Genomic DNA, 9,400 nt, shown 5'->3' with positions numbered 1-9,400 from the left:
GCTCTCTGCCCGCACGCTCGGGCCCCTGCGCTCGCCTCGCTGCTCTGCAGCTCCGCGCCAGCGCTGCCGGCCCTGGCACGGGGCCGCCAGCGCCTGCTGCAGCCTCGCTCCCTGCTCTCCTGCCCGCCCCCCCTGCAGCCGCTTTGCTCCAGCCCCAGCTCTGCGCTTCGGCAGCTGGCCCGGGGGCAGCTGTGGAGAGGCGTGGGGGCTCCGGCGCCAAGCCTGTGCCCCAGCTCCCATCACCTGTCAAGCTGCGTTCCGTTCTCCTGCTTTCTTGCTGGCACCACTCCCTCTGTACGTTTGGCCTTAGCACGAACATTTCTAGCCTCGCTGAGCCTTGTGCACCGCCTGAAGCAACCAGAGCTCTCCTGGTGCTGTACATTTCCCTTAGTGCTCCTGGTGGCTTTGGTGCTCTCTCCCAGCAAGGAGGAGGTCCCGACGCTCTCACATATCACAGAATCGCAGAATCACAGAATGGTTGAGGTTGGAAGGGACCTCAGGAGAAGATCATCTAGTTCAACACCCCTGCTCAGGCAGGGTCACCTAGAGCACATTGCACAGGATTGCATCCAGGCAGGTTTTGAGTATCTCCAGAGAAGGAGACTCCACAACCTCTCTGGGCAACCTGTGCCAGTGCTCTGTGTCACCCTCACAGGGAAGAAGTTTCTCCTCATGTTCAGATGGACCTGCCTGTGTTTCAGTTTGTGCCCGTTGCCTCTTGTGCTGTCGCTGGGCACCACTGAACAGAGTCTGGCCCCATCCCCTTGACACCCTCCCTTCAGATACTTGTACACATTGATAAGATCTCCTCTCAGCCTTCTCTTCTCCAGGCTGAACAGGCCCAGCTCTCGCAGCCTTTCCTCATAAGAGAGATGCTCCAGTCCCCTAATCGCCTTTGTAGCCCTTCGCTGGACTCGCTCCAGTAGTGCCACATCCCTCTTGTACTGGGGAGCCCAGAACTGGACGCAGGACTCCAGGTGTGGCCTCACCAGGGCTGAGGAGAGGGGCAGGATCACCTCCCTCCACCTGCTGGCAACACTCTTCCTGATGCACCCCAGGATCCCATTGGCCTTCTTGGCCACAAGGGCACATTGCTGCCTCATGGTCAGCTTGGTGTCCACCAGCACTCCCAGGTCCTTCTCCGCAGAGCTGCTCTCCAGCAGGTCAACCCCCAACCTGGACTGGTGCAGGGGGTTATTCCTCCCCAGGTGCAGGAACCTGCACTTGCCTGTGTTGAACTTCAGGAGGTTCCTCTCCGCCCACCTCTCCAGCCTGTCCAGGTCCCTCTGAATGGCAGCACAGCCCTCTGGTGCATCGGCCACTCCTCCCAGTTTGGTGTCGTCAGCAAACTTGCTGAGGGTGCACTCTGTGCCTTCATCCAGGTCATTGATGAAGAGGTTGAACAGGACTGGACCCAGTACTGACCCCGGGGGGACACCGCTACCTTCCTTGCTTCCTAGCTTCAAGGACAGCACCTGGGAACATGGCTATATCTGATCAGTCAGGAAAAAACAACAGCCAGCTGTAACCGAGAGTGAACTTTCTTCATTATAACACCATTATAATGCTAAAACTCACCCCCACCAGGCTGAAGACCCCCAGCCGTGGGAGCCCCTTCCCCACCGGGCGTGCGGAAGTGAGAAGCGCAGCGGAAGCAGCCCGCAACTAACTGAACCCGGCCTGTACCGGGGCAGGACAAGAGGCAGCTTCTGGCCGAGAAAACCCGTCCGGCCGGAGCGATGCCGAGCAGCCTGGCTGCTGCCTTTGGGGATTCACCCCCGGCGCCGACCGCGCGCAGCCACGAAATGAACCCACGTCTCGGCTCCGTGGGCGCATTGACTCGTTGCAGCCCGGGCGACGAAGCCCCGATTTGGGACAACGCCGCCAGCAACGGCGCCCGCAGGGGCCGCGGCCGCCACGTGCCGCCTCGGGCAGAGCCGCGCCGCGCCGGTCACGCGGGGCACGAGCGGCCCCTTTGCGCCCTGCGGCGCCGCCACGCGGGACCCCGCGCACGGCGGCGCTTGGGGCAGATCCGCCGCGGCCCCGGGCGCCCCGCGAAGCCCCGCGCGGCTCCGTCCTGGCGGGGTTGGGGGGGTCGACGATGCCCCGCGCCGCCGCCCGTCACCGGGCTGCAGCCAACACGGAGCGACCCGCCCCGGCCCGCGCCCGCCCCTGCGCCGCCCCAGCCGCCCTCAGCCGGCCCCGGCCCCCGCGCCGCCCGCGGCAGGCAGAGCCGAGCCGAGCCGAGCCGAGCCGAGCCGAGCCGAGCCGAGCGCGGGGTCCCCGCGCCGCCTCCGGGGTCGGCGCGGCTGCAGCCCGGGACGGGGATGGTGGGCGCGGAGGGCGCAGCGCAGCGCCGGGGCTGAGGCCGGGGCCGGGGCCGGACATGGGCAGCCCGGGCCCGCGGCGGGGCAGCGGCACCCGCCGATCGCCCCCGCGCTGCCGGGACGTCGCCCAGCGCACGCGGCCCGGCCGAGAACGGCGCGCTCGTGACACGCGTGGCGACGGGGGCGTGGCCAGGGGAGCGGGGGCGGGGCGGGGCGGGGCGGGAGGTAGCGGGCCGGGGGCGGGCCAGGGGGCGTGGCCAGGGGGCGTGGCGGGGCACTGGGGGCGGCAGGGCGCGTGCGCGGGCTGCGGCGGGCGGCGCGCTCAGTTCGGTGCCTCGCGGCTGGCGGCCGCTCGCTGCCTCTGTGGCTCCGTCACGGCGCGGGCGCTCGGGGCCGGGCGGGCGGCGGCGGCGGCCCCAGGTGAGGAGCGGGGGGGCTCGGCCGCGGGGCCGGGCGGGGGGAGCCGGGGCCGGGGCTGCGAGCGCGGCTGGGGCTGCCGGGCTGCGGCGGCCGGAGCCGGGCCCTGCTTCCTCCCGCGGCGCCGCCCCGCCCGGCACGGCCCGGCCCGCGCAGCGCAGCTGCTCCCGCTGCGGCCGCGGCTCGTGTCCCGCCGCGCCGGGCCGGGGGCTAAAGCGCGAAGGGCCGGAGCCCGGCGCCCCCCCCGCCCGCCCGGGCTGCCCCGCACCCGGAGCCGGGGCCTCCCCTGCCCTCCGCTCCGCTGCCCTCCGCCGCCCTCGCCGCGGGGCCGCCCCGGCGCAGCTCCCGAGCAGGGCCCAGAGCCGCCCGGGGCCGCCCGGGCTGGGGCTGCTGTGCCGGGCCCCGCACACGGCCGGGGCAGGGGCGGGCGGGGGCGACACGGGCCGCGTGCGGGGCTGCGGGGCCGGACACGGGCTGGGGAGCCCGGCTGCTCCCGGGGCTGGAAGCACGGCCTCATTCCCGGGGGTTTGGGCTCCGGAGCAGCGGCCGCGGGGGGCTTTGGGGGCTGGAGGAGGGAGGCGAGGTCGCTGCTTCCAGCTCTGCCGGGAGGGGCCGAATGCTGCGTTTTGGGGGCCCCGGGCTCTGCGTTCAAGCGGGTGCCGCAGGCCTGTGTTTCTGAGCTCAGCAGCAGGGCTGAAGCCCTGGGTTTGGGGTCAGAAACAGGCTTCGGGGGCTGTTTTGGGGGGTGGAGAGGGAGGTTCAGGCCTGCCTTTAGGGGCCCGAAACAGGGGCTTTTGGTTGGCTGTTCTGTGGTTGCAAACAGCAGCTAAGGCCTGTGTTTGGGGGGCCTGAAAGGGAGGCTGAGGTGGCTGTTTCTAATCCTCAAAGCGGAGACCAAGTCGTATGTTGTCAGGTCCAGAAACAGAGACTAAGGAGTCGCATGTTTCTGGGACTTGGCAACGGAGGCGAGGTCAGCTGTTTTGGGCACTAAAAACAGAGGCCAGTGCTGTGTTTTGGGGCCACCGAGGGCAGCTTAGTCCCTGTTTTCAAGCACAAGAACAGGTGAATGAGTCCTGCATTTTGGGGGCCCAAAAGAGAGGCTAAGCCCTGTGTTTTGGGGGCCACAAATGGAGGCTCCCTTGGCTGTTTCTGTGGCTGAAGAAACAGACTGAGTCCTGCGTTTTGGGGACTTGGAAACAAGAGGCAAGTTTGGCTGTTTCCAGCCCCAAAGGGGAGGCTGAGGGGGCCCTTTTTGGGGTGGGGGGAGGTGGTGGTGTGGGGGGGAGGTGGTGGTGTGGGGGGGAGGGTGCGTGGACCCTCCCCGAAGGGGGGGGGGGTCCATCCGTGAGTACCCCGAGGGCAGGGAGGCTGGCATGCACCAGGCCCAACCTCGCGTCTGGGATAGTTTCTGGCGCAAAAGTGGTTTTGGGGAGGAGGAAACACCAGGAGACACCATCTTCCAGGGCCAATATTTATTCAACATTCATCCAAGACTTTCACCACTAATTAACCAATGAGCTTGGAAGTATTGAATCAGTCCTGACCAGGGAGTCAATATCGATTCAATATTCACAAGCTAAATGCTCAATTAGTTCGAGGAGTCAACAGGGAGTGGACATATAGAAACCAATTAGTCAACATTCACACAAGACTTTCAGTACTAAATAAACAATTAGCTTAGAGGTTTTGAAGCACCAGGAACTAACTAGTCACTAGGGATTCCAGATGTGTGAGGTCATTAGTCATCCCTGAGCCAATGTCCCTGAGCTCATTACTCAGCCTTCACTGAATATTCATAAGGGAATTAGCCAACACTGATCCCATATCCATCAGCTAAGGCTTCAACACTGATGCAACCTTCAGTGATGCCACCAAGCTCTGAGCTGTGATAGCAACTGATTTATGGCCCTGTCAGTAATTAAACAGTAATTAAACAGTTGGCTATTGGATCAGTCTGAGCTCATCAGTGCAGGCTGATGCCATGTGCACAAGCTCATCACTCCGCACCAGCTGTTGTGCCCGAGCAGCGGCTCTGTTGTGCCTGCGGCTCCGTCCGGCGCTCGCTCCTGGCAGTGGCTCCGTCCCTCCGTCCCGCTCCCGGCGGCGGCTCCGTCCCTCCGTCCAGTTCCTGCTCCCGGCGGCGGCGGCGGCTCCGTCCGGCTCCCGCTTGGCGCTGTCCGTCTGTCCGTCCGTCCGTCCGTGCGTGCGTGGCAGCCCCGCGGCTCGCGGCCCCCGCGGGAGGGCAGAGGCGTCCCGGGAGCGCTCGCGGCCCCACGGGGCTCCGCACCGGGCCCGGCCCGGGGCTCCCCCGAGGGTGCCCGCTGCTGCCCTCCCCTGCCCTCCCCGGCCGGGCCTCGCCGCCGCCCGCCCGCGGCTGTCACGGGGGCCGGGGCCGCCCCCCCCCGCGACTCCCCCCGGCCCGGCCCGGCCCGGCGCTCCCGGCGGCCGCGGCTCCCGCCCCCCGCTGCCCCGCGGACAAGCCCGGGCCGCCCGCTGCGACCCCCCCGGGGGGCCCCAGGTGCCTCCCGGCAGAGCCGGAGCCCGTCCCGCCTCCCCGCTCCCTGCTGCTGCTCCTCTGCCTGCTCCGCCCGCTGCTTCTGTCGCCGCCGCCGGTTCCGGTTCCGGTAGCGCCCGCCCGGCCCGGCGCGGGGCCGCCGCGCACCTGCCGCCCCTCAGCGCCGCTCGCCCGCGCACGGCGGCGCCGCCTGGCGGCCGCGGGGGCGCTGCAGGGCCCGGGCAGCCCCCGCGCGGCGGCGCCCCAGGGCCCCGCGACCGGCGACAGCGGCAGCGGCGGGGCCCGGAGCAGCGGGGAGAAGAGCGAGAGGGAAAAAGGAAGGAAGGAGACAGAAAGAGAGAGGGAGAGAGAGGGGGCAGAAAGGGAGAGGGAGGAGAGAAGGAAAGAAAGAGGGAAACAAGGAGAAAAAAAGGAAAGAGAGAAAGGGAAAGCGGAATAAGGAGGGAGAGAGGAAGAGAAAGACGGAAGAGAGAAAGAAAGAGAAAAAAAAGAAACAAAGGAGAAGGAAAGAACGAGAGAGAGAGAGGGAGAAAGAAAAAGAGACAAGGAAGAGAGAAGGTGATAAACAGTGAGAGAAAGGGACAAAGAGAGATGGATAAAAGAGAAAAATAAGGAGGGAAAGGGAAAGAAAGAGCAGGAGAGGCAGAGATAGAGAAAAGGAGAGAAGGAAAGACAGGGAGAGAGAAAGAACAAGACAGAAAGAGAAAGGGAAAGCATGAGAAAGAAGAGAGGAGGAGGAAGGGAGAGAAAGAGAGAGAGGGAGGAAGCCAGAGCGAGAGGGAGAGAGAGGGAGGGAAAGAAAGAACAAAGAGGGAAACAGAACCAGAGAGAGAAAGAAAGGGAAAGGGGAATAAAGAGGGAGAGAAAGAGAGAAAAAGAGGAAGGGAGAAAAGAGAAACAAAGAATGAGAAAGAGAGAGAAGGAGAAGGAAAGATGGAGAGCGAGCGAGAAAAGACAGGAGAGAAGGAAACGGGGAAGAAAGAGGGAGAAAGGGGGAGAGAAGGAGGAAGAGAGGCAGCAAAAAAGACCAAGACAGAGAGAGATGCAAAGCATGATAAAAAGGAGAGGGAGGGGGGAAGAGAGAGGGGAAGGGAGAGGGAGGGAGAACAAGAGAGAGAGAGGGAAAGAGAGAAAGACAAAAGGTGGGAGGAGGACGGGCAGATGGGAGAGAAAGAAGAGGAAAAAAGCAAAAGAGAGCAAGTGAGGTAGAGAAAGACAGCGGGAGAGAGAGAAAGCAAGAGAAAGAGAGAGAGAGTAAGAGCGAAGGAGAGAGAAAGAGGAGAAACAAGGCTAGTGAGAGAAGAGAGGGAAGGAGAGAGCGAGGCAAGAAGAGAAATGCAGAGGGACCGAGGAAGAGAAAGCAAGAGAAAGAGAAGACAGAGCAAGAGACAGAGGGAGAAGGAGATGAGAGAGAGGGAGAGGGAGGGAGAGAAGAGAGGGAAAGAGAGGGGGGCAGGGAGAGGGAGAAAGAGGAAGGGAGAGAGAAAGAAACCGAGAGATGAGGAAGCAAGAGAGAGAGAGAAGAGTACAAGTGAGAGAGAGAAAAAGAGAAAGAAGAGAGCAAAGGAGGGAGAGAGAGAGGGAGAAGGAACAAGAGAAAAAAGGGAGAGGAAGAAGAGATGGGGCAGAGAGAGAGAAAGAGAGGAGGAGAGCAAGAGAGAGAAAGAGACAGGGAAAGAGAGAGAAAGAAGGAGAGAGGGAAAGAGAGAGAGGAGAAGGAGGGAGAAAAAGCAGGGGGAAGGAAGAAAGCAGGAAAGAGCAAGAGGGAGAAAGGGAGAGAAAAAAGCCAGGAAGAAGAGTGGGACATAGGTGCAGAGAGGGAAAGAGAGGAGGAGGCAGAGAAGCAGAAAGAGACAGAGAACAAGAGAAAGAGAGGGAAAGAGAGACAGAACGAGAAGAGAAAGGGAAAGAAAGAAAGACAAAGATGGAAAGAAGACAGAAGGAGGGAGAAAGAAGAAGGGAGAAAGAGAGGGAAAGAGTGAGGAGAGAGAAGAGAAGAGACTGGGAAAAAGACAATGAGAGGACAGAGAAAGAGCAAGAGAGAAAGGCAGAATCGGGGAAAGGGAGGACAGAGAGAGAACAAAAGAGGAAGAACATGGGAGAAAGTAAAAGAGAGAGAGAGAAAGAAGAGAGAGAAAGGGATAGAGGGAAAGTAAAGAAACAGGGAACGAGAAAGGGAGGTGGAGACACAGAGAGAGAGACAGAGAGAGAGAGAGAGACAGAGAGACCCCTGCAGCAGGGAGAAGCATTCCAGATTAGGGCTAGGGTTAGGGTTAGGGTTAGAGAAGAGAGGGAAGGAGAGAGCGAGGCAAGAAGAGAAATGCAGAGGGACCGAGGAAGAGAAAGCAAGATCTGTGCCTGACTTCATCAAAATATGCCCAATCCATTGTACGCGATGCTGCACTGATCATACCAGTGCCAAGGGGTAAATGATGACCCACAGCACAAGGGACAGAGAACTGCTGTCGTTATTGAATATGTCAGACCTGATCCCAGGGTTCTTTAAGCCACGTGTGCACCCCGACTGCAGGACTGAACCTCACACATCGAAAAAAAACCTAAAAGCAATTCAAAAATGGGAATGCTGCATATGCTAAGCCCACAGAACAGATATCTTGAGTCTGAATATTAAATCCCGTTCAGTACACAAACTCATCTTCAAGTGCCCCCGTCCCGTCAAGGAATGGGTGGCAGGAACGTAAGCCACAGTAGTGGACAGTAATGTGTCTCCTAACTAGGCTGACAACACTGGCGCACGTTTAAGGCAACGTGCAGTGCATCATCCTACACTTCTCCACAGCAACAACTATTATCAATTGGCTGCGATGTACGGAGGGAGATTTAGGACTTATTTTCCTTTGGGAAGGATTTATAGGCCTGTTAGCCACTAGGCAGACTTAATGCTATACTTTGGAAAAGGAAATGAAAGAGGAAGGAAAAGGAGTAATAAAGCAGATTGGAGCAATTCTGGTTTAGGACAAGTTCCCTCAGCCAGCCTTGTTTTTTATAAGTCAGTATATTCTGTTTCTTTTTCTGCTCAAGGGCCAGCAACGATTTTGGCCAGTTTCAAACAGTATCATACAAACAGTGCTATTAAAAGGCACGTAAAATTAGTACAGACACATATAAAGTCTCCTGAATATGAGACAATCTGAAAGTCCTGCGAATTGTGCTGTTGTCAGAGTTCAGCTGCCTCTAGGCAGCTTTCTTCCACAGCCACTTCTGTGCCATCTGCAGCACATTTCTGTCTCCCTTCATGAGAATGAGAAGCTTGTTGTGAACATTCATTGCTGTAAGCAGACAGTGTTCTCAACACATGCTAGTAGAAGACTGAAAATTAATATTTCCCCTGTGGACTTCCTTATCCCTCCTCCTCCTGTTCTTTAGAAGAGAAGGAAACTTTTCTTAAAAATTAAAACAAGCTTTGCAGCCCTTAAACCCCATCCTCCTGGCTTTGAGACTTCTCATGAGCCCCCCTAGCTAGCTTTACATCCTAAGAACAGAATCTGGATTTACCTCTATTTTCAGGCAGAAAGGTGGTTTCGCTTCCCAAAGCTCTGCGGAGGTTTACAGCCCCCATTCTACTTTGGGTCCTGTAAGCATACAAAGTCATGCTCTTGGACCTGAGAGTCACTTTCCAAAGCTGGTAGTCAGCTTTTTCTTTGTACGAGCAAGTCTGCATTTATCTTACCAAAGTGCAGGCTCCTAGGGGCAGTGTAAAAGTGGACATACAGGTAAGCAGGTTCCTCCTTTCACTGCTGAAGAGAGAAGCATCAAAGAGAGAGATTAAGCTAGGAAATGCCTAATTCTCTCTACTGATTTTGCAGGAGACACTGTGCTCCTAACTGTTGTACCTAAAATTAGGAAGGATGAATCAGGGTCACAGTGCCAGAGCTGGTGCCACTGGGCTGATGTCACATAGCAACACTGGGAAGAGACTGTAAGGGTGTTTGGGAACTTTGGGATAGGCCTTCCTTTCCCAAAGTAAATGGTTATTCTAAGAAACCCCATTTTGGTGTACACAGTTTGAGACACCTTATGGAAATCTGACCCTGCTTAAAAATACTTAAAGGTATGCCAAGTTAAGCCTGTTTGCCTTAAAACTATGGCAAACAAGACCACTAGCTAATGTTTCAAAACA

The sequence above is a fragment of the Apteryx mantelli genome, unplaced genomic scaffold (assembly GCF_036417845.1).
Source record: "Apteryx mantelli isolate bAptMan1 unplaced genomic scaffold, bAptMan1.hap1 HAP1_SCAFFOLD_65, whole genome shotgun sequence".
Taxonomy (NCBI): domain Eukaryota; kingdom Metazoa; phylum Chordata; class Aves; order Apterygiformes; family Apterygidae; genus Apteryx; species Apteryx mantelli.
This window is presented reverse-complemented; position numbering follows the sequence as displayed.